Source organism: the organism of the source record quoted next, unplaced genomic scaffold, assembly GCF_019419815.1.
Source record: "Pyrus x bretschneideri cultivar Hongxiangsu unplaced genomic scaffold, Pyrus_bretschneideri_v1 Contig12, whole genome shotgun sequence".
NCBI lineage: Eukaryota > Viridiplantae > Streptophyta > Magnoliopsida > Rosales > Rosaceae > Pyrus > Pyrus x bretschneideri.
This window is the reverse complement of record NW_025999413.1, coordinates 5,035,491-5,059,258: the sequence shown is the minus strand read 5'-3', so window position 1 is coordinate 5,059,258 and position 23,768 is coordinate 5,035,491. Positions and strand designations below refer to the sequence as shown.

Genomic DNA, 23,768 nt, shown 5'->3' with positions numbered 1-23,768 from the left:
GTGAGAGGCACCCACCAGCAAGACTGCAAGACTTTGTTACGTACAAGCTCAAGCACCCCTTATCCAACTACTGTTCTTATCAAAAGTTGTCACATAATTACACTGCCTATTTGAGTAATATATCTGCGCATGAAGAGCCTCAATCATTTCAAGAAGCTAACCAATCCCAAGTGTGGCAGCAAGCAATGCAGGATGAACTGCATGCACTCGATCAACATAAAACCTGGAGCATTGTGCCACTGCCCAAAGGAAAGAAGATAGTAGGCTGCAGGTGGATATACAAGATTAAATTCAACTCGGATGGGTCTATTGAAAGACACAAGGCACGATTAGTGGCCCGTGGCTTCACTCAAACATTTGATGTGGATTACAAGGAAACCTTTGCCCTCGTTGCAAAGATGAACACAGTGCGCATACTCTTGTCTGTGGCTGTCAACAAAGGATGGCCTATGTATCAAATGGATGTAAAAAACGCCTTCTTACATGGTGAGCTTGAAGAAGACGTCTACATGAGATTACCACCGGGTCACTCTCAAAGTCATAAACAGGATGTTGTGTGTAAACTGCACAAATCAATTTATGGTCTTAAACAATCACCGAGAGCCTGGTATGCTAAGCTCAGTTCAGTCCTTATCAGTGTTGGTTTTGGAAGAAGCAATGCGGACTCCTCTTTATTTGTACGCTCAGGCACCGCTGGTACATTGGTTGTTCTTGTGTATGTTGATGACTTGATCATCACCGGAGATAACCCTGAAGAAATCAAAGAACTCAAGCACTCCCTTCAACAACGCTTTGCAATAAAAGATCTTGGTGTTCTGAGATACTTCCTTGGCATCGAAATGGCTACATCTCACAAGGGCTTCTTCCTTAACCAGCGCAAATATGTTCTGGATCTCCTTAAGGAAGCAAACATGAGTGATGCTAAACCGGTCCCTACACCTCTTGACATTAAACTTAAGGTCAGCTTAGAGGGTCAATCTCTTCCAAACATAAGTTATTATCAGCGGTTGGTTGGTAAGTTGATATACCTGACCATCACAAGGCCCGACATTACCTATGCTGTCAGTATTGTTAGCCAATTTATGCACTCTCCCACGATGGAGCACTTTAACCTAGTCAAAAGGATACTTCGGTATCTAAAAGGTTCTGTGGGACGTGGTATAATCATGAAGAAAAATGCAAGCACTCAGATTACAGGTTATTGTGATGCAGATTGGGCTGGCAATTCCATTGATCGTAAGTCTACAACAGGATTTTGCACGTTTGTGGGAGGCAACCTTGTCTCATGGAAAAGCAAAAAACAAACTGTCGTTGCAAGATCCAGTGCTGAGGCAGAATATCGGGCAATGGCATCTACTGCGTGTGAACTAATCTGGCTCAAAGGTTTACTGTGTGACTTAGGTGTTTTCAATCATCAATCCATGTCCCTTTTCTGTGACAATCAGGCTGCAATGCACATTGCTTCCAACCCAGTTTTTCATGAGAGAACCAAGCACATTGAAGTCGATTGTCACTATGTTCGTACACAAGTTCAATCTCAGGTTATCCAAACGCATTTTGTAAGGAGCTCGGATCAACTTGCTGACCTATTCACAAAATCATTGGCCTCTCATCAGTTTCAGCTTCTTCTTGGCAAGCTTGGATCTATCAACCTTTTGGATCCAGCTTGAGGGGGAGTATTGGATGTGTCATTATTAAAAGTAGATAATAGATTAAGATTAGTGGGATTGGAGATCATTATGTTGGAGGTCATCATTATGTTGCTTTCGGTTCTCCCATATATGTTGCATCTGTAATGGTTTCAGACATAAAATATACATAAACATTCAATAGATCTTATCAATGTGGATCGAACAATTCAAACAAAACAAAAGGGTAAACACACATGCTTTAGTAAACTACTGTAAATCTTCAACATGACCCTTTTAGTAGTCGATCTATGTCAAGTTACTTGGAATATGTAAAGTGACTGTAGGCCTACAAGCTAATCAAGCAAAAGGGTAACTTAAGAGGTGAGGATTCTTTTCCATAGTGAAAGATCACATGAAAAGAATTAACAACCTCAAAAGGCATGTTTGGTTGCTGAGAAAACAGAGAGAAAATTAAATAAATTCAGCATAGCTAAGCTCCAAAACAAACATTTGGAGTCTATTTTCTCAGTAACCAAACAAAGTCTAGTGGCTGGTGGCTGATAAACCGAGAGTCAAAGAAAAGTTTAGATTCAGAGTTAATGAGCTGACATTTTGCTTAAACTAGGAAAACACTGATACTTTATCGAAAAATAACCAAAACTAAAAAAGAATGTGTCTTTATATGTTATGATAGAAAATATTTCAACCCAATTCATGGTAAGCAAGAAAATTGAGAACCTGATAGTACAGAGCACAGAAGCTTCGAGGCAGAAGGGTGGCCATCGAAAGCTCTTGAAGCTCTGGTGAAGAAGGATAAGATCGTCATTTGGGAAAAGTTGCCCAGAATTGAGTGGCTGATCAAGTGAGACGAGACTGCTTCCTCATGTCACTCAACCAGAAAAAGAGAGTGAGTTGCGGGGCAACTGTAATATTCATTAATTAACAAAAATAAAACGAAATTAATCATTATTTAACGGACGCGTGGCGCTTGTTAAGTTCAGTTATTTTGCAGGATGAGGGAACTGAGTTGGTCCCACTCCTCTCCCTCGGACAGTAACGTGATTGCATGTCGCTGAGGTAATGTTACAGTGACTAATTTTATAAATTAATTTTTTTTTTAAACTAAATGATGTGAAAGTTGTTAATTGAATTATTATTTAAATGTTAATAAACTTACTCATTTCTTATAGATGACATATTATTTAGTTTGCAAATTTAATTTATAAATTTAATCTCTCTAGTGTTACTTCATGTCTTTAGCCTGGTGGAAGGCTACATCCTACAGCTAAATTTTCCAACACGTGGTACTATACAGTATTGCCAAAGTGTGATCCAATTATTTTGCGGTTTATCCTTGAGTCATCAATTTCATTCTTTACATTTGCTTACGTGTGGATGCAAAACGTGATGAACGATTTGATTTTACCGAAATATTTTAATGTTAATAGCTAGAGTATTACGTAGTACTATCAATTATCATCATGCTCTGTATAACGTATGATGTTCATCAATTTGATTCCTACCGTACATATACATGTAATTTTATCAAAATTGACATAAAACTGACACACCCAACAATTAACCTGATGCTTCCGTTCCACGCGATAATTTTTTGAAAATCAGGGAATAAAGCAAGCAATGGCCAATAAGCAATGAACAAGACCACCTACCACTCCCACAAGCATGATCTATCCAATGCTTACTAAGCCACATCATCTTTCTCTTTTGATTGAATCAGATTTACCTGCCAAACTAACAAGAGGTTCTCTTTTGCATTGTGTGCATAGTTTTAGTAGCGTCATTCACCTATTGAACGTTGTTTACGTTTTTAAAAATTAAATATCTGTTCAATAAAAATCAACACATGACACGTTTGGTTAGATAAGATGAGACTCTCTCTCCAAAACAAAAAGCATAAGTACCATGCCTCCATTTTGCATCAAAATGGGAAACACCACAATTGTAGGGACCCAAAATATACGGAAAACCATATCAGGCAGAAAAAAGTAACAAGAAACAATGCTACCAACCTTGCCGACAATATTCGTATTCAGCGATTTAAGCCATGAGACAAGAACTCAATTTTTAGAATTATAAAGATGAAATGTGTCTAAAATAAATTTTTATTAGCGGTTGGACCGTTTATATCGTGAATCGATATGAACGTTTGATGACTAAAGAACAAAAGAAAAGAGAGAGAACATGAATTTACAAGTTGCCCAGAGCAAGTCGAGAAAACTTGTAAGAGAATCAACAATCATATTAGGAATGCCAAAGAGTTTTCTTTTTATTTCCCCTTTGGTTTTCACGTCCATGGTTTCATCTCACAAAAGAAAACCAGTACGAGAGAAACTCAAAAGAAGATACTTTAAGCAAAAACCACTAAGCCCCAAAACTGACACATGTGATTTGTACGTCCTCCATATATATACCGTACTCATGTTGTCTCTCTCAAACAAAAGTTTAATCTTGATTTATTTATTTATTATTTTTTTTCTGTTTGTGTTTTCAGGCTCGTCCCGATAAAGAATCAGCACAATCATGGGTTTCAAGGTTGTGGAGAACAATAATTCCGAAACTGGCTGTGGAGCTTTGTTCGAAATCACTGATGTCCTTACTGGTGCTAATTGTAAACAGATTCTTACATCGGTGGTAATTGGACTCAAATTGATGTTATTAACGCCGTTAGAGTGGTGCATTCGTTGGTCAATCCAGACTCTTACGTTGGTTTGTTTTGTTGTTGTAGCTTGTAAGTGAAACTATCCAAGGTCCTTAAGATCGAAGTGATATTCACTAACTGTTTGTTTAATTGATTTATTATTGACTTGATCTGCAGGGTGTATTCAGTTCCTCTATAGTTTTAGCAGGCTGGTGCATGTGTTTCAGCTCGACAAAACTTGAGTTTAACATGATCAGGCGCATCAAGTGTTCTAGTGATATTTTGCTTTGCAATATTAAAGTTCAAATCCTTGTCGATAAAAAAAACTGATCGGGGACATAGTTTACTTGTAGTTCTAGTTGCCAAACTTGCAATCGGTAGATTCTATATGATGATTGTCAAATTTTTTATTCCAACCATAGGAAAACCCATGTTGCCAATTATGGATATACTAATGTAAAATCCTTTGTTCTAGACCAATTTTGTTTTTAGTTTTTGTCTTCTGAAAGTTGGAAGATGTAAAAAAATCTGCTTTATTCTTTTGACACAAGCGACATTCCATTTTATACTAATATAAATACGGTTGCACTAAGGGGTGCAGCGGGAAAATATCTTGAAGTATGGTTACACCCACATTTGCAGTTGAAAAATACATAAACATAAATTTAATCTGTTGCTATTATAGTTTAGTTTGGATGGGCAGAAACCATAAACTGCACAAACAGCTTCGGTAATGCGTAATGGAACCCTTGAAGTGTTGTATAAAACTGCTAGTTGTCGGGGTATTTATTCTAATAGACTATACTATTTTCTCAACTGCTTGCCAATCACTGCTCTTCCAACACCTATTGACCTTCTGGCAAACTTATGGTGACTGTGTTGTGGGAAAAAATGGTAGGCGTTTGAGAAGAGCGAACATGACTGGAATTTCTATGTGTTGAAAAGGCAGGTTCTTTGAAAGGTGGAAGAGATGTAGATTCATTGCCCTGCAGCATATGAATTACCGAAGACATTGTTGGTCGATCAGCTGGAACTTCTTGAACACACAAAAACCCTACATGGATACACTTCAAAGCTTCATCGAGCTGGCATGCTTCCCTTACCGATTCATCAATCACCTCCATTTCTCTTCCGTCTTTCCACAACTCCCATGCGTAATATGTTGAACTTACAGTTATTTGCAAATTTGAAAGGTTTAAAAACAGAATGATCATGAGTTGGAATAGTTTTTCAATACTTACCCATCTAGCAAGAGTTGGTGAATGTTCAAAGCGATAAAATGCAGCATTCTTCTTTCTGGTGACAATCTCCAACAACAACACTCCGAAGCTGAATACATTTAATTTCTCAGAGAAATGACCATATTTTACATACTCAGGTGACATGTAGCCACTGCACATGAATTGACAATATGTATAGAAGTAAGCAATAGAACATTACTTCAATGAAAACATGTACCAGATATATTTACTATGTGCCAACAACCCTATTGGTATTTGCTTCAGTCTGAGTTATCCCAAAAATCCTTGCCATTCCAAAGTCTGAAATTTTCGGGTTCAACCCTCCATCCAACAATATGTTACTTGCTTTTAGGTCCCTGTGGATGATTTTCAGTCTGGAATACTTGTGGATATAAAGTACTCCTTGAGCAATGCCTTCTATAATTCGAAAACGTCTTCCCCAATCTAATTCTCTTCTTTCAGATGATTCTGATTGGACAAACCATGAAGAAAGTTGAAAAAGTGTATTTCGTTTCATATGAGATAAAAAGTTGGACATAGTGCAATTGATCTTGCAGTGCAAGGCATTTAAATACAAGGAAAACAATTTGCAGAAACAAAGAATTAATAACGCATTAGCATGTATGTACCAAACATAAGTGTGTCTAAGCTCCGATTGGGCATGTACTCATAGATCTATATCATTTCCTCATCTTCAATACAGCAACCCAAGAGCCTAACGAGATTGGTATGTTGGAGCTTGGCAATAAGTTTTAACTCATTCATGAACTCCTTGTGTCCTTGGCCTGACTTTTTTGATAATCTTTTAATGGCTACTTCTTGATTTTCAGCCAGGATTCCCTGTACAGAGGAAGAAGAGCGCACAAGAGAATATTTTTTGAAGTTCAAAGAAAAAAAAAAAAAAATCATATTTTCGCAAAACAGCCTTTTTCTCCTCCACACTCATATTTATTTCTGTCCTTTAATTATCATTGGATTTGTTCAATCTTAAGGTCAGAAATAAACAAAGGTGTTCAGGAGAAGAAAAATGTACTTGTATTTAAAGCACATGGTGGAAGTGTCACCTTGTCTGTAGCAGCTACTATAGCCCTTAAACCGAAGATCGGTTGTTCTGCATCATCCATTCCACCTCCACAACCAACATCGAATTTACTTTTAGTCTCATTCTAGTTCTTCTTATGCTCTCTGTTTTAGCCATAGTGTTAGAACACTTTTGAGAGAAAAAGACACAGAGAGAGATGAGATCGACTGGTAGCAGTACCTTTTCTTTCCCATAGTTTTCTTCCATAAGAAACAGCCAAAAACGACAACAATTAAACCAATGATTGTTGAGACTATTGCAATCAAAATGGACGGCTTAATTACACCTGCAAAGAAAAGAAAAAGATTTTGTTGACAACATCAAGATAATGGCGCCAAAATAATGATCACTAATTGCGACACGAATAAGCATTCTATTATTACGTTTTTCCTTGATGTCAGAAGCTGCAGCTCTGATGTATAAAGTTCTTCCATCACCGTCGTTTGCTTCAACTTCATGCAGATTCAAGACATCTCCATGCCAGATTGAACATCTATTGTTGCTGTCATAGGCATAAGCAGTGCACTGGCATTCATTCAAGCAGGCTAACCTACAACTTTCGATACTAAGAGCACCTTCATATTGTCTATTATCAGGCAATCACTCGCTATTTACTTTTAGAAACCCGTCTCCCGTAGCATTCCCACACTTCACACTGGTTCTTCTTGAACATCCACCAGAATAAATCTGCAAGTTCCAATCACTTTGCCGGTTTGGCACAAAGCCCTTCAAACATTTGCAGTAGTTCAAGGATTTGGGTTTGCAACTGGAGAAAGCCCCACAAGAAGCATAAACAACACAATGTCTTGATTGAGACCAAAACAATTTCCACTGCTTGGAATTCTCCATCCCTAGTAGCTGAATCTGTCCTGAGGCAGACATCGAACATCGAGATACAATTTTAGGATTGATAGGAGAATATGTGAAATAACTTCCGTTCTCATTCATAACATAACCATAATTGAAGATAGAAGCTATCCTCAAGTCAGGAACCAGGTTGAAAATGTGAACTTTCATCCCATGATCCGCTGGTCCAATACTGTTTAGACCTATTCCACAGTAAGATATATGAATTGCTTTCATCCGGGGCTAGCTTAAAAGAATAAAGACCTGGCGCAGGATCCTCCAAACTCTTCCATGAAGTGAGAATTTGGGTATGATTTGTAATTTTGTTGAATCCAAATCTACCTCCTGGTAGCCAAGTATGGGTTGGATGATCAAAGCTTTGCCATATAGGCTCGGATGAATTATTACCAGAGCCCGCTTTCAAGACTAGGTTTCTGCTATCCAAAAGAACTGCCTGTACAGAACCAGAATTGGTGGTGGAGTTTATATTTGTTGACCAAACCGGGGTTTTGGACTCGTTCAAGAGAACTAAATTACCATCTAAAATGCTCAAGACCGAAGAAAATCTATCAGATACTGGTATTTCCCTATTTGCTACCCAAACAACGGTCATCTCAGATATCACTTGCTTGGAGTACCACCATATGCTTATATAGTAGTTTCAAAGCTGACCTGGCTTGAAAAAACCTAGCTCAAACATCCCACCTGCAGAGACAATGGTTTGATCGCCGAAGAGAGAGTGGTTTTCGCTGATGGTTTCTGCTGCAAAGGAAACATGAGACTTCAGAAATGCACATAATAAAATAATGGAGAACTCGATTGGTTTGGTATCCATGGCTGCACAAAGAATTCAGCAGGCAGACAAAGATTTACTGTGTGCATGTTACTAGAACTTAACCTATATGCCATTTTGATGGTAAGTCAACCAAGTCAAGTATTCAACCCTTCACACACGGTTCATTAGCTGGCATATGAACAGAGTCTTTGTAGAAAGTACAATGTATGGAAAGGGTATGAACATTGATCATGTGTTATTTCAAGTTAGATTAGGAAATGTTCGAGTTAGATTGCTTCAATTGCAAGCTAATGTACACATGCCTGCAACAAATTATGGTTTGACACGCCCTGATCCTGATATTCCTCGAATACCATGATAGGCACGTGCTGGCCGACACCGAGGGTGACGAAAGCCATTTATTGAGTGCAAATGCTGAAAACAAAGGATATATAAGACTTATAAATATAAAAGAATAATGAATATGCATTTAAGGAACGTGTTCAGAGCATACAATTAACTAGAACACTAAAAGAAAGAATATAAAATTGAATGAAACAAAGGAGTGGGTTCTACACCGAGAGGACTCGAAGATGTCAATGCGGAAGTGCCTGGACGCGGGGATTGTACGTCTCGATTCTAAGTCCTCAAGGGGGCACAAAACAAATATGAGTGGACCAAGTTAATATATATATATATATATAATAAAACAGGTATTAACGTACTAACCCCCAGGTTTTATGAAAACACATATATGTCATAATAAACATAGGTTTTCCGAAACCTAGCATGCTATGCAATGTCTCAAATCATAACTTGTACATATAATAATCACTAGTGAATGTCTAATAACCCCCATGCCCCATGCCGGCTCCCCGTCTCTGAGCAGACAGTCAGAGGAAAATACACTTCAAGCCCCATGTCGGCCCCCCCTATGCTAATAGCCAGAGGAAACACACTCCAGACCCTATGCCAACACCAAACTGTTGCTCTGGACGGACCGGAATCTATCCCTACGTCCTGTAGTGGAAAAGACCACTAGGTAAGTACAAAACCAGTGAACATACCTATATTGAAAAGCAACTTCGTACTATAAAGTCATTCATCATCTATACTACAAAGAAGTGTTCTAAACATGTTATAAATATCATATCGTCATTCATCGGATAAGCATGTTATCTCGTAAAACATTTCATAAAACATAGTCATCAAATCATTCTTTTCATGTATGCATTTCTACTATCAAAACATTCATTTTTAGAAGGGGTTAACTCACAGTACTTAGCTGCCGAAGAGCCACGCAACTAGCGAAGACGTAAACACCACAATTAATTGCCCCTGAGCACATAAAGGGTACATTTAGTTAAATTCTACTCAAACAATTGAATTTGGGAATACAGACATCTGAAATGGGTTCAGGACGTCGAAATTAGCCTAGGAGGGTCCCGCATGAAAACCCAAAAAGTCAACAGTCAAAGTCAAGTCAACTATGACCGTTGACCGAGTCAACGATTAGATCGGGTCAGAGACAACTGATTCAGGTCAAGGGCTTTGGGTTGGACCGGGTGGGGCCTAAAGGGTTAGGGTCTGATGGTTTTTTGGGTTTAAATAAATGGGTTTAAGGGTAACGGGCTGAAGGCCTTAAAGGAAATGGCCCAAAGGCCTTTAATTTAAATAAGAATAAAAATAAAATAAAACTAAACTAAAAAGAAATGGGCTTGGGCTTAGTGTTCAGGCCCAAAGGTCTGGGTTTGGATTTCAGACTTGGGCTTGGATAATTGGGTTGGACCTTGGGTTAATGGGTCGGGTTGACCCATTTTCAGGCCAAGGTTTTGGCCGATTTTTAAGCAAACTTCAAACGCCCATAACTTCTTCGATACTTAACGAAATTAGGTGAAACAAAAAGGAAAGTTGTAGTACTCAGCAAGACAAAGAGATTGATACCTTGAACACTGGCCAACTCGCTGTGGTTTGACCGGAAATTACCTCGAAAGGGGCGGTGCTCGCCGGAAAACTGAGAAAGTATCCCTGAACTGGTTCTTCTTGGTTTTGACGTCCAAAGCAAGTACAAAGGGGTTAGTTTTCAACCACTGATGAGGGAAAGACGATCAAATGGGTTTAGAACTTACCATCGTGACTGGCATTCGAGAAAAGACTTCGAAGCTCATCCTCCATACTGGAGCTTAGTAACTCTTTTGCCTTCGTCGAGTTTCAATGATGCAGGAAGGGAGCTCAAGGATGGTGGTGTTGTTTGTTGGTGAGAAAAGCCTTCGGAGGGGACTGAGATGGAGAGAGCCGAGAGGGAGAGAGAGTTGTGAGAGGGAGAGGTGAGGGAGAGTGATTGGAACTGGGAGACAAACCCAAAAGCAATGGGCCCCCTTGGCACACAAACTAAGATCCAAAAACAATTTTTAAAGGAAAGTACCCCAAACATAGTGAAAATACAAAAATACCTTTTTTGTTCCGTAAATTCCGGGATGGGTTGTTACATGGTTCATGTGTTATTTCAATGGGGTTCAAGAGGGTTTGAGCTTAAATATTGTTAATTATCATAATCTTTTCCCATCAATGCAAGTTTTACTAACAAAAATTGATCACAAAAACAAAGATATGTTGAAAATTTTCTAATTCCCAGTACCACAAAGTTTACAAGAAGATTCATTTACAAGTACATGTCTGTTTTTGGTCTGAACTCCAATCAAAAGATTGTACAATCTGAACCATCAACACATGACTAATCGAGGGTAATGATTTCCGCACATCATTTTCTCCGTCAATCATCCTCTTGTTTTGATGCTTTTTCGTACCACTTGATTCTCCTGCAAACTAATTAATCACCACAAAATCAAAATCCTCCAAAAACAAAAAGATTAGCAGAGCTTTGCCTGCCTATTTTTTTAATTCCAGCTCGGCCTAAGAAGGCGCTGGGAACAACAGATAGGAAAGGGTCCATGTAGCAGCTAATTCGATTGAATTCGAAAAACAAAATCATATGAGAAAGAGAATCCACAGACGAAACGGCTGGGGAGAGAAAGGTTCCTTTTTAGAGTACTCTCAAGAACATAACCAGTGGAGACGAGATGGGTCCTGTAGGGTTTAGAAATTATTATCACTTTATAAATTACTTAAACCCAATTCAATTAATAAAAGAGTCCAGCTGTAGCAATTGAGCATAAAGATATCACCACCAACATAAATTCAGATGAAATTTAACATGAATCACAAAACTATAAATGAAACAAAATTAGTGTGATTAGATGTAGTGCTGTTGTTTAACTCCAGTCTCGACCAATAACACAAGATGAAGCTGATAGACAACACTCCAATTTATGAGTTATTTTAGACCTTGCACCTGATTGAAAAAGGTTAGGGTATAGTTGAAACTCAAAACCAACATTTCAACACACAAAAAACCAAGAAAAACATGAATCCTAGAACTATGATTACTATGCCTCAGCTACATCGTTTCTGTCAAGCGATCATAGTTTCCACGAGTAGGTTCTCCCTGCGCAAGCGATCGGACTTGCCTTCAGAAAATGACAGTTCTCCTTGACACCAGGGGTGTTAAAAGTGTTCACTTGTGCTCCTAAAGCTATGACCAAGTAGTCATATTCAAGGGAAAATTCCTTTTTTTCCCACCAAGTTTTGGTCAAAATTAGCCCACACGGAAACATTTTTATTTGCTGCATCAATCTTGACGCATTTTGCTCCCCAACATTAGATCTCTATATTTCTCTGCCATGACATAAAAGTTAAACACACACGACTTGTAAATCAAGTAAATAATGTTTAAGAAAGAAAAGAGCAGTCGATAATGCAAGTCTCGATTTGAGACCAATCTTCATTAATTTGTCTTATGATTAGGATCGACAATAGGAGGGCCAACGTTGGACTGCAATTCTGCATACGCCACGAGACCTACCACTTCTGCAATAATCCAAATGGAAATCAAAACAGAAAAAATATGATCGACAATGAGGTCAAGCGAGCGAAGTTTTCTTCATTTTTTTTAGAAATAATGCACTTGGTCTGCATTTGCTTGTCTATGACAATGTGTGTTATGAACTCAAAATAGGTCTCAATTGTGATTGTCTTAATCGGTGATTTAGAGAGTTAATTGCATCTTTTATGCTTTTGTTTTTATTATTAAGGATTGTCAAATATGCCAGCTGGCATTTTAAGGTGTGGAGTCTGTATAGAAGGAGCCCAGCTCCCAGGAAACAAATCCGAACAGAAATTACAAGGAAGAAATTAAATACAAAAAAATTTGGAGCTCTGCTCCTTCGTCTTCCTTCCCTCTTCCTCTCTATCCTCTGTGTTACGTGCAGGTTGATTAAGGGCAGATTTGGATCTTATCAATGTGGATCGAACAATTCAAACAAAACAAAAAGGTAAAAACACATGCTTTAGTAAACTACTGTAAATCTTCAACATGACCCTTTTAGTAGTAGATCTATGTCAAGTTACTTGGAATATGTAAAGTGATTGTAGGCCTACAAGCTAATCAAGCAAAAGGGTAACTTAAGAGGTGAGGATCTTTTCCATAGTGAAAGATCACATGAAAATAATTAACAACCCCAAAAGGCATGTTTGGTTGCTGAGAAAACAGAGAGAAAATTAAATAAATTCAGCATAGCTAAGACTCCAAAACAAACATTTGCAGTCTATTTTCTCAGTAACCAAACAAAGTCTAGTGTCTGGTGGCTGATAAACTGAGATTCAAAGAAAAGTTTAGGTTCAGAGTTAATGAGCTGACATTTTGCTTAAACTAGGAAAAATAATTATACTTAAAAAGAATGTGTACTACTCCATGTCGTTGTAGCCTGTTAGTACACTTCATCCTACAACTAACTTTTCCGACACTTGGTACTATATAGTATTGTCATTGTGTGATCCAATTATTTTGCGGTTTATCCTTGAGTCATCAATTTCATCCTTTACGTTTGAGATCAATCAATGTCGCGTCTTTCACGTTTGCTTATGTGTGGAACGACATAATTTTAGGGAAATGTTTTAATGCTAATAGCTAGAGTATTACGTAGTGTGATGAATTATCATGATGCTCTGTATAACATATGATGTTTATCAATTTGATTCCTACGGCACATGTACATGTAATTTTATCAAAATTCACAAACATTGACACACAATAATTAACCTGATATTTCCGTCCCACGCAATAATTTTTTGAAAAATCAAGGAATAAAGCTAGCAATGACCAATGAGCAATGAACAAGACCACCGACCACTCCCGCAAGCATGATCTATCCAATGCTTACCAAACCACATTATCTCTCTCTTTTGATTGAAACATGATTTACCTGCCAAACTAACAAGAGGTTCTCTTTTGCATTGTGTGCATAGTTTTAGTGGCGTCACTCACTCATTGAATGCTGCTTACGTTTTTAAAAAGCAAATCTCTATTCAATAAAAATCAACACACGACACGTTTAGTTGGATAAGATGAGACTCTCTCCAAAACAAGAAGCATAAGTACCCTGCCTCCATTTTGCATCAAAATGGCTAACATCACAATTGTAGGGACCCAAAATATACGGGTAACCAAACCAGGCAGAAAAAAGTAACAAGAAACAATGCTACCAACCTTACCGACAACATTCTTATTTAGCAATTTAAGCCATGAGACAAGAACTCGACTTTTAGAATTATAAAAATGAAATGTCGCTAAACTAAATTGTTATTAGCAGTTGGACCATTCATATCGTGAATCGATATGAATGTTTGATGACTGAAGAACAAAAGAAAAGAGAAAGAATATGAGTTTGCAAGTAGAACAAAGCCAGTCGAGAAAACTTGTAAGAGATTCAACAATCATATTTGGAAGCCAAACAGTTTTCTTTTTATTTCCCCTTTGGTTTTCACGTCTATGGTTTCATCTCACAAAAGAAAACAAGTACGAGAGAAACTCAAAAGAAGAAACTTGAAGCAAAAAAACTAAGCCCCAAAACTGACACATTTTATTTGTACGTCCTCCATATACATACCGTACTCATGTTGTCTCTCTCAAACACAAGTTTAATCTTGATATTTTTTTTTTTTTTCCTTTTTGTGTTGTCGGGCTCGTCCCAATAAAGAATCAGCACAATCATGGGTTTCAAGGTTGTGGAGAACAATAATGCTGAAACTGGCGGTAGAGCTTTATTCGAGATTAAACTGATGTCCTTACTGGTGCTAAATGTAACCAAACTGACTCTTATATTGGTGATGATCGGACTCAAATTGATGATTTAGAATGGTGCATTCGTTCGTGGATCCACTCTCTTACGTTAGTTTGTTTTGTAGTTGTAGCTTGTAATTGTAAGTGAAACTATCCAAGGTCCTTGAATTTTCTAGATCGAAGTGATATTCACTAACTGTTTGTTTAATTGATTTATTATTGACTTGATCTGCAGGGTGCATTCAGTTCTTCTATAGTTGGAGCAGACTGGTGCATGTGTTTCAGCTCAACAAAACTTGGAGCTTAACATGATTGGGCGCATCAACTGTTCTAATGATATTTTGCATTTCAATGTTAAAAGAGGCATCAAGTTTGAATCCTCGTCGATAAAAAACTGATCGGGCACATAGTTTACTTGTAGTTTTAGTTGCAAAACAGGGTTTAGGGCTTAGGGCTGACCTGACCTACTCTGTTTGCTTCCACTGATTTAGGGTTTAGGGCTGTATATTTATTTCTTTTGTGTCTATTATTAGAAAGAATGCATTGGACATGGAAATTCTTTGGATTTAAAAATGGTTTTTCTGTTCAAATTTTCTTTTTGTTTTTAATTTGTAGCCTCGGATTGTGTATGTGGGTGATTTTGATTTTTCTTTTGGGGGCTTTTGTTTGCAGTTTTGGAACCGCTCTCTCCTCATGCCCTATGATAGCATTGGTGACCTTACCTTTCAAAAAAAAAAAATTCTTTTCAGTAAATAGGATTTATGAAATGCCTAATTTGGGTCTGGGGTTGCTTTTTTCTCATGATAAAAATTGGTGTGTGCCATCCGGAACAGTTATTGGGCATTTTGATGAGGTTTGTTGCAGTAAAGGGGGCGGCTAGGAAAATGGTGTAATGGGTTTTCAGGAATAGCTCTGCGGCTTGGACGGATGAGACAACTATGGTGGTTTTGGTGCCTGTGGGAATGAATATTATAGGTCCATATTTTTGGGATAGGCGTCAGAGGCTGCGGTATGGGACGTTGCTTATTATATGAAAGTCACCAATGACTAGTAGGTTTGATTTTTTGCCAATTTCTTTACTGTTATTCCAGTTTTTTAATAATTTTTAAAAAGGCTTCGAATTGCTAATAGATTTACCCTCTTTTTTTTTTCTTTTTTTTTTAATTTTTAGAACTTTGGGTCGTTCGAGGAACAACTTGGTTGCTGGACATTTTAAGTTATATAATTTGCTATACTTTTGTTTTTGTTTCTTTAGTTAGATGTAATATCACCCAATTGAGTCAAAATTTTCTCTCATGTAGCGGGTTTTATTGTAGAAACTGAATCCACAATGTTTGAATAGGAGCTAAAGGTTGTTAGTTGAGATGTCAATAAACTTTTCTTATATCCAGTTTTAGGTTTTGAATTCTGCTCGAACAAAATGGAAGTCTATTTCATCTGCTTGATTCAATACAGTTTTGTGAAAAGAAATTGAATTCTACATGCTTATTAAATGGTTGCTTTCTTGCATTTAAAATTACTGTCATCTTAGGCATTAAAGCATTTATTTGGTATGAATTGCCTGTGATGGTGGATAAATCTTCATGCAGGTCTATCTAGGGGAGCAGTATGTAAACAATCCTACGTTGTATGATGTCATTTTCTTAGTCGAAGGTTTAAATCATTTATCTGTATTTAAGCTTTTTCTACGTATACTATATTAGATGACATTACAGAATATTCAATTAGCATGGGTGATTGTATTGCTATCATAAAGGACCTCTTTAAATTTTTGGTTGTGTATCGACTAATTGCAGATAGACGGTTCTATGCTCAAAGAATTTTCATGCTTGCTTTCTTCAGATGACTTCTGTGCAATGTTTGATGGTGGTATGATGTTCTAATTTTCTCTTTGCAGAAATTTCTTTTTGGTTTTTGGAGTATGTATGTGATTTTATGTTTGATTAGAGAAGAAAAATTAATAAAACACAAGAAGCAGTTAGAAACATGGCTACAAGTGATGAGCTGGAGTATTTTTTTCAAATAAGTATATTACATTTGTACGGTATGCATGCGTAAGAAAAATCCAAATCGTACTACATTATCTTAGGGCTGTGTGATTTGTGTTTGATAAACCAATGGATTCAGAGAATACGAGTCGTTGCGTCTAGTTTGGATATGTGTCTATGGTGGTACCCCCATTTCAAGGCAAATGAGAGCCCTTGACTATGGTAACCCAATGGCTTTCTTCGTTGTTTTTCCTCAAAAAAAGTATCATGGGAAATTAAGTGTCAATTTGCTATGTATGTTTTGTCGGAGTTACACTTTGATGAGCTTAGATTCCTAAAAGGTTCGATATTAAAATGACATGAATATGCACAATGAATGGTTCAAGAGATGTTATTAGTGGTTTTGCGAGTGGTTAAACTTCCCAAGCCCTATGCTAAGAAGTCATAAATTCCTAAGCCCTATGCTAAGAAGTCATAAAAGTCTAATCTTTTGTTTGAGAAAAGTGAGGATCCAAACACGTTGAAAGGGAAAGAACAAACATGTATTCATACAACTATCTCATTCGATCATGTGTTGTACCATAAATCTGCACATACGATTTGATTTGCAATAATGGCAATGATGGGAAGCATTAAATTTAACTACATTTGCAGATTGTACTGTAAATCAATTTGAATAGTATGGGAATTTGGAGTCAGCATATCACTTTCTGCAAGACTAAAGATTGGTTTATAATAGATATGTAGATCTTCAAGAGGATAAACACTTCATCAATTCAAAGTAACATTAGTTTCTACTCAACCACTGCATGCACTTTTGGACCATTTTATATGTTGGATGAGAAAATGTTTAATTTTTGTGCGTTTAGATATGTACCCAAAATAAAACAATTCTGTCTATTGAGGATGACACGCCCCGACCCCGATATTCCCCGAATACCAGGATAGGCACGTGCTGGCCGACACCCGAGGGTGACGAAAGCCATTTATTAAGTGCAAATGCTGAAAATAAAGGATAAATAAGGTTTATAAATATAAAAGAATAATGAATATGCAAATCAGGACCGTGTTCAGAGCACACCACTAATCTAGAACACTAAAAGAAAATAATATAAAACTGAATGAAACGAAGGAGTGGGTCCTACACCGAGAGGACTCGAAGATGCCGATGCGAAAGTGCCTGGACGTCGGGATTGTATGTCTCGATTCTAAGTCCTAAAGGGGGCGCAAAACAAACATGAGTGGACCAAGTTGATATATATATAATAAAGCATTTATCAACATACTAACCCCCAGGTTTTATGAAAACACAAATATATAATGATAAACATAGGTTTTCCGAAACCTAGCATGTCGTGCAATGTCTCAAATCATAATTTGCATAAATAATAAACACTAGTGAATGTCCGATACAACTCTCCAGGCCCCATGCCGGCTCCCCGTCTCTAAGCACACAGTCAGAGGAAAATACACTTCAGGCCCCATGCCGGCTCCCCGTCTCTGAGCAGACAGTCAGAGGAAAACACACTCCAGGCCCTATGCCAACACCAAACCGTCGCTCGGAACGGACCGGATCTATCCCTACGTCCCGTAGCGGAAAGGACCACTAGGTAAGTACAAAACCAGTGAACATACATATATTGAAAATCAACTTCATAGTATAAAGTCATCCATCATCTATACTATAAAGAGGTGTTCTAAACATGTTCTAAATATCATATCGTCATCCATCAGATATTCTACAAGAACATGGGTTATAGGAAAAATAATAATAATTCAAACTAGCCTCAGTAAGCATATTATCTCGTAAAACGTTCATAAAACATAATCATAAAGTCATGCTTTTCTGTGTATGCAATTCTACCATTAAAACATGCATTTTTAGAAGGGGTCCACTCACAGTACTTTGCCGTCGAAAAGCCACGCCATCTAGCGAATAAGGAAACGCCGCAGATAATCGCCCCTAATCACATAAAGGGTACATTTAGTCAAACTCTACTCAAACGATCGAATTTGGGAAAACGGACATCGGAAACGGATTCAGGACGTCGAAATTAGCCTAGGAGGGGTCCCGCACGAAAACCCAAAAAGTCAACCCCGAGGTCAAAGTCAACGCTGACCGTTGACTGGGTCAACGGTCAACGGGTCGTGGGTCAACCCGTCAGAGTCAACCGGGTCAACCCCGTTTAGGGTTTGGGTATTGGATCCGGGTTTGGGCCCTAGGGTTTTGGGTTTAGGTAATTGGGTTTAGGTTTTTAGGTGAGTTAGGTTGGGCTTGAACCCATACGGCCCAAAGGCCCACAACAGAAAGGGTGATGGGTTTTGGGCTGCAACCAAAGCCCTAAGGCCTTTGGGTTTTTAAAATGAAACAAAATAAAATTAAAAAGGAAAAGGTTTAGAGTTTTGGGCCAGAGACCAAACGGGCCTAAGGCCCGTGGGGGAAGGAAACGGCCTGAAGGCCTGGGTGGTTTCTTGGGCTGGGTTTCATGCCGGAGAAGAAGGCTGGAATTCGGCCGGAATTTAGACAAACTTTGAACGTCCATAACTTTGTTAATACTCGACGAAATCAAGTGATTCAAAAATAAAAATCATAGCTCTCGAAAAGACGAAGAGAATGGTACCTCAAACGACGTCTAAATCGCCGTGGTTTGGCTGGAAAACACCTCGAAAGTCACTGAGGTCGCCGGAAACTGGGTAAGATTCAAATGAGTATAACTTCTTCAATACTCAATGAAATTGGGTGAAACAAAAAGGAAAGTTGTAGTACTCAGCGAGACGAAGAGATTGATACCTTGTATGCTGGCCAAATCGCCGTGGTTTGGCCGGAAATTGCCTCGAAAGAGGCGGTGCTCGCCGGAAAACTGGGAAATGTCTCCGAGGTGGTTTCTTCATGGTTTGACGTCCAAAACACAACCATGGGGTTAGAAAAGAGTTATAGGTGCGGGCTTGGGTGTGTGTGTGTGTGTGGGTTGTCACGGGTAGAAGAAGAAGAAGAGGAAAGAGAGTTTTCGAAAAGAAAGGAAAAAGGTGCAGACAACAAAGAAAAGAAGGAAAAGAAGAAAAAAGAAAAAGAAGAAAGAAGAAAGGAGGGACACGGCAGGGGGACAAAACAGGGGGGTGGGCCCCTTGGGCTCACCAATTAAGACTCAAAAACAATTTTTAAAAGAAAGGTATCCCTCAAACTTAGTGAAAATACAAAAATATCAATTTTCTTACGAAAATCCCCGGACAGGTTGTTACAGAGGATATCATTGCTCTGATTGGAGATGGGCGTGATGGAGTTATTTAACAGGAAAATTTTAGACTATTCTTTCTTCTTCCTTCTACGAAATTATAGTATCAGTTCAGGATACGTGTCGAGATCTCTTAGTGCACTTAAAACATGCCTTAAATTTTGAAATCTGACATCATTTTGTGAATCACATTTTCTGAAGTCTTCTATGCAAAATATCCGTTGGAGTCAAAACTTGTTATTCAACCCGATCTTCTAAACAGAATAAATCTAGAGGCATCCTTGAAGTCCCTTAACTATTTTAAATAGATATCCTTATACGATCAATCACATGTCAGCCGCAATTGGCCAACTGTGAAGGTCACCAACTACTCAAACAAAACCCATCTCAGTTAACTTATGGGCAATGTTTTAAATGTCTGTTAGGTGTATATTTTATGTTAGAAAATAATGTGACAATTATACCTTCATGAAAGAAGAGGTAGTAAAAAAGAAATAGATATGATGAAGACACTGAAGTGAGCGAATCATATAGGCAGTTTGTAAATTCTTAGACCATACATCCAAACCGAACGCAGCATCAAAATTCTTTTGTTCCTCAACTAGCTTTTCTTTTCTTCTTCTTCTCTCACTCATCGACATCCTCAACTGAATACTTCTTCATTTAATAGAGTTGCAATAATATTCCTAACATGTTGTCATACCCCAATGAGCTTGCCAAAGGTACTGACTAGTTGCTGATTTCAGGTTCACATGCAAATGTGACTGGCGGCGGATCAAGTTCCATAAGGAGGTGGAAGCTGAAGAAGAATTGGCGTCACCCTTCAGTTTTTCAACCAAAAGGAGGTAACCTTTATAAATGATTTAGACGAGCTGCTTTGTTTTGCATCTCTAAAATTTGAGTTCTTTGACCAAAACCATGAATAGTGATTAGTAAATATTTCGCATTTTGTTTTCTATGGGCCATTTGTGTTCCAATTGGGCTGTATTTTGAGTCATGTAATTCAAATTGCAAACAAAAGGCTAATGAAGATAAATCCAGTAGACAAGCGCTCATGGAAAAGTTAAAATTGAAACTACCTACGGAATGTTAAATATTTAGTCTAAATATGAAGACCGAAAATAAAAATGACTTGGAAGCTAAACTAATTTGAGTTAAATTTTTAGTCTCAAATATCCTTAGGCGGACATAAAATTTTGACCACAACATCCAATCTAATTAATTCAATTTTGGTGAGTGAGTTAAGAGTGTTTCTAAGACTGTATTATTGTGTTTGATAAATGAATGATGAGTTGGAAATAGTTTCTTGCTTATGTTTTTCTTAGGTGTACTAAATTGGATGTTGGTTTGGTTATTTCTAAGGGTGGTTCGGTATGGGATACCATACCAAAACTAGTATCCCGAATCCCAAACCGAAATTTTTCGGGACGGGAATTTGAAGACCAATCCCAAACCAAATTTTTGGGAATCCCAAATTTCGGGAATCCCGAAATATTTTCGGGATTTTGGGACAATTCGGGAATCCCAAATTAAAATATGAAATTATGAATTGTTCTTCAAATATATAATTCAAGAACACATTCATGAACTAGGAATTTCATTTCATTCACACTACCATTTAATTGAACACTGGCATGCCTGACTGTTTTTATCATAGTCAAAATTCAAATTAATTAAACCTTTTTTGCAATCTGTTGAGAGACAAAAGAATCAAGCCTTCTGAAATCATCAGTCATGGCAGCAGCAATAATAAAATCCACACGAATATCAAACAGAACATGAAAAATATGCAAAGTGTAGGACATTCCAGGTTGCAGAGCATGAATTAGAAACTACTAGCATCAATTATAAAAGAATAATATATATATGTATAAATATATATATATAATAATTAATATTATATATTTTCGGTTCGGTATGGCATTCCCGAAATATTGAGAAGCCAATTCCGAATCCCATACCGAAATTTTGGGATCGGTTCGGGATAGCATCCCGAAAATTTTGGGAATTTCGATTTGGGAAATTTTTGGTTTGGGATCAGGATTTTTTCGGTTCAGTTCAGGATTTTCGGGAATTTTTTCCACCCCTAGTTATTTCTGAACTTTTCACATGACGTTCATTACCCAATAGACAATATGAAAACTCCAACCTTAATTTCGTAAATTGATTTTGGTACATGCAAATGAAATCGGGCATAGTAAAATCTTTCGTAGTAAAGTTATGACAACTTTCCCTTCGTCTTTATACTTTTATTCAATTTAATTGAAATTCAATTTATATGCAATTTAAGGTGATTCAATTCACTGAGTGATCAAATTCTGTTTTTTATTTCCTTCTTTTGATTTTTCAGTTCAATGTTGTCGTACAAAATAAAGGAGATACCATTAATGGAGTTATGGATTTGGATGTCTTCAGTGGAATAAAAGTGGATTTTTTTTTAACTTTGTATAGTTGTAAACATATGCAATTTAGGACGAGATAGAGCCGTATCTTACGAAAAACAGTCCTTGAGCATCCCCAATTTGTTTTTCTTGAGCATCACCAATTTTTGTAATGTAATATACGAATGTAAATAACACTTGATTAACATATGGATGTAACACGTATATAAACCCCACTTCTTAGCATATATGTTTTAGCAACTTTCCACATCTTCAACAATGCTTCAAATTCCGTAGCAACGTGCTGGTACATTTGCTAGTGTCTTAACTATTTGAACACCGTCATCATATTTTTACTCCGTTTGGTATACACGTCATTTTCTTTCTAGATAAACTTTATTCTTTGAAGTTTCTGCAGGGTGCATTCCAATTTAACCCCTTAAATGTTTGTATAAAACTTATAGTTATCAGGGTAGTTCTATTCGCGTGCAGAAGATATTTTTTAAATCACGGCGTGCTATGCGCGACTTACACGTTTTAAATGTATTTATATGCATAAATTGACAAAAGGAAAGTCAAATATTTGAAGTAAATGAATAATCTTAGATCATGCTAGAAGAAATTCCTCATAAATCAATTAAACCAATTGAATTTACATAATAAAATTTATCTCTATAGAATTTACAATAAGAATAGAGAAAATAATATTTAATGAACAATTGATTGAATCACATTATTACTAGCCCATTGTGAGGCTAAAACCCAACCATCTCCCTTAGTGTAGATAATATCGTTTGTTAAAAAAAGTATAATTATTTGACAACTAGTTTAATTACATTATTATTTGCGTGAGAAATTATTATCTGTGTGCGAAAGACTTTTTTTATAACCAGCATTATACACCTCTTAAGATGTTTTGAACATGTTTAAAAATAAAGAAAATAATATTGAAAGAATAACTAATTGAATCACATTATTGCTAACTCATTGTCAGGCTAAGCCCACTCCCTCCTCCTTAGTATAAATAATGTCGTTTGTGAAAAAGAAAAAATTAATCATTTGATAACTAATTTAATGACGTTATTATCAGGAGAGAGAGAGAGAGCGATGTGAGGGGTGAGGGATGAGGGATGAGAGAGGGGGGTTTAATCACGTTATTATCAGAGAGAGAGAGAGAGCGATGTGAGGGGTGAGGGATGAGAGATGAGAGGGGGGGTTTAATCACGTTATTATCAGGAGAGAGAGAGAGAGAGAGAGAGGAGAGAGACGTGAGGGGTGAGGGGTGAGGGGTGAGGGGTGGGGGGAACAGATGGAACCCCTTACATTTTGTTAATCTTATTTTTTTGTCCAACAATCCAATACTTTATATTTTATTATGATCAAATTATCAAATTACCCTTACATAATTTGATATATTATTTTGGATAGGTTTTAAATGGGATGACCCAAAATTTTGTCGCCATCCGTGAGCCTCTCGCTTATCTATATATAGATAGATATTCTCGCCCGCTTGCAAGTCAACTAAGTCAAGTATTCAACCTTCGCATATTGTTTATTAGCTGCCATATGGACCAAGTCTTTGAAGAAAAAATCAATGTATGGAAAGCGCTTAAATCCTTCAATTATGCTAATTTTGTTCTTAGTTTTTGTCTTTTGAAAGTTGAAAACTGTAAAAACATCTCCTCTTTTTTCTTTTCATACAAATGACATTCTATTTTATATGAATATAATTTCGTTTGTACCAAGGGGTGGGGT

General features: G+C 37.3%; 1 non-coding gene and 2 pseudogenes across 1 annotated transcript; all 3 read right to left on the bottom strand.

The window, feature by feature from the left end:
* Positions 1-5,135: 5,135 nt before the first annotated feature.
* On the bottom strand, positions 5,136-6,640 carry LOC125474233 (annotated as a pseudogene).
* Positions 6,641-7,001: 361 nt separating this feature from the next.
* On the bottom strand, positions 7,002-8,293 carry LOC125474232 (annotated as a pseudogene).
* Positions 8,294-11,488: 3,195 nt separating this feature from the next.
* Positions 11,489-11,597, bottom strand: LOC125474592. The gene has a single exon (XR_007256062.1). It is a non-coding gene; the product is annotated as a small nucleolar RNA snoR97 (small nucleolar RNA).
* Between the last annotated feature and the right edge of the window lie 12,171 nt (positions 11,598-23,768).